Source organism: Dioscorea cayenensis, unplaced genomic scaffold, assembly GCF_009730915.1.
Source record: "Dioscorea cayenensis subsp. rotundata cultivar TDr96_F1 unplaced genomic scaffold, TDr96_F1_v2_PseudoChromosome.rev07_lg8_w22 25.fasta BLBR01000296.1, whole genome shotgun sequence".
NCBI lineage: Eukaryota > Viridiplantae > Streptophyta > Magnoliopsida > Dioscoreales > Dioscoreaceae > Dioscorea > Dioscorea cayenensis.
The window spans coordinates 15,565-17,303 of NW_024086687.1; the positions used below are offsets into that span (position 1 = coordinate 15,565).

The 1,739-nt window shown below is 43.4% G+C and overlaps 1 non-coding gene across 1 annotated transcript; it reads right to left on the minus strand.

Annotated features, from left to right (window-relative positions):
- Positions 1-781: 781 nt before the first annotated feature.
- Positions 782-888, minus strand: LOC120254019. Its single transcript, XR_005534500.1, has one exon. It is a non-coding gene; the product is annotated as a small nucleolar RNA R71 (small nucleolar RNA).
- Positions 889-1,739: the final 851 nt, after the last annotated feature.

A 1,739-nucleotide genomic window follows, 5' to 3' on the forward strand; every position in this document is an offset into this window, starting at 1 on the left:
ATTAAGTGTTTTTATTCCCTATTCTATATGGATTCGATACCCGCTCATCCGGGATTATTACTTCGACAAACCCGTGCACTTGCGGGATATACGCAAGGGGATCTTGTCAAGTTTTTAGCTCAGTTGCTGGGGAATAGGCGTTTAGAGATACTTTGCACTTTGTTTTCTTAGCTATTCCACCATACATTCTATTTCATATCTTCTTATTCTATCATCGTTCTGATTTATTTTTCTTTCTTTTTGGGTGCAGCTCCAGGTTATGACCCGAGGGAATTCTTCAATATTGATTGAAGGAGATCCTGAGCTTGAATGTACACTTAGAAGAAAAGGGAAAGAGCCTGTGCAAGAACAGTCTAATTTAGCTGATTTGGAAGTGGAAGGATCTGAAAACATGGCAGAACAGAATGAGCAATAACGGACAATATCTGATTATGCCAGACCTTCAGTGTTGGGGACATAATCGAGCATCGTTCGTGGCCCGATCATAGCTCATAACTTTGAGCTGAAGCCGGCATTCGTCCATATATTGCAGCAATATGCACAGTTCAACGGTTTGGCCGATGAGGATCCAAACAGTCATAGAGAGAGTTTTCTCGAGGTGTGTGATATGCTGAAGATAAACGGAGTAACAGATGATGCCATCAAGTTGAGAGCCTTCCCATTTTCCCTAAAGGGGAGAGCGAAGCTGTGGCTACACTCATTACCTAGAGCATCAATTATGACATGGGAGGAGATGATAGAAGCTTTTCTTGCCCGTTATTTCCCTCCCGGAAAATCAGCAAAGCTTAGGAATGAGATCTCATCCTTTGTTCAGTTGGAATTGGAGTCTCTATTTGAGACATGGGAAAGGTTTCAGGAACTCCTGAGAAAGTTCCCGCAACACTGATTTCCGGAGTGGATGATTGTTCAGACCTTTTACAATGGTTTGAATCCGAGTACAAGGCAACTCTTGGATGCGGTAGTAGGAGGTACTTTACGTAACAAGACCCCCGATGAGGCCCGTCAATTAATTGAGGAAATAGGGCTAAAAAGCTACCAATGGAATGCTAGGGAGAAGAAAAAGGTGGCCGGCCTCCATGAAATAGATGTGGTAACTTCATTGGCGGCTCAAGTACAAAATTTGAGTAAGAAGTTAGATCTTCTAACTTCAAATAGAGTGGTGGCCATGACAAATTGCACCGGGTGTGGTGGAGGATATGCTCCCTCCGATTGCTCGATCCCTATCGGTGATGTTTCTTCGGTGGAGAACGTTGATTTTGTAGGTAATGGCATGAGACCTCAAGGAAACAAATATAGCAATAAATACAATTTTGGTTAGAAGAATCATCCTAATTTCTTATGGAGTAATCAGGTTCGAGAAAAGGCCATGGGGTCACCGGGTTTCCAACAACAACAACAAGCCCCTCAACTGTAAAACAGAGTCTCAGGTTTGGAAACCCGAATGAATGACTTAGAGAAGCACTTGACTAGATTTGTGCAATCTGCAAATACAATGTTTGAATCAGTCGAGGCTACACTTCGCAACCACACCGCCTCTTTGCATAACTTTGAAAATTAAGTGGGGCAAATTGCGAAGCCTCTCTCTAAAAGGCCACATGGAAGCTTGCCGAGCAATACAGAAACCAACCTTAGAGAGCACGTGAAGGCGATCACTTTGAGAAGTGGTCGTGAGGTTGAAGGTAGGCTTTTGAGTGAGAAGCCAAAAGAACACGCACCCGAGGTTATAGAGGTGGAAGAGG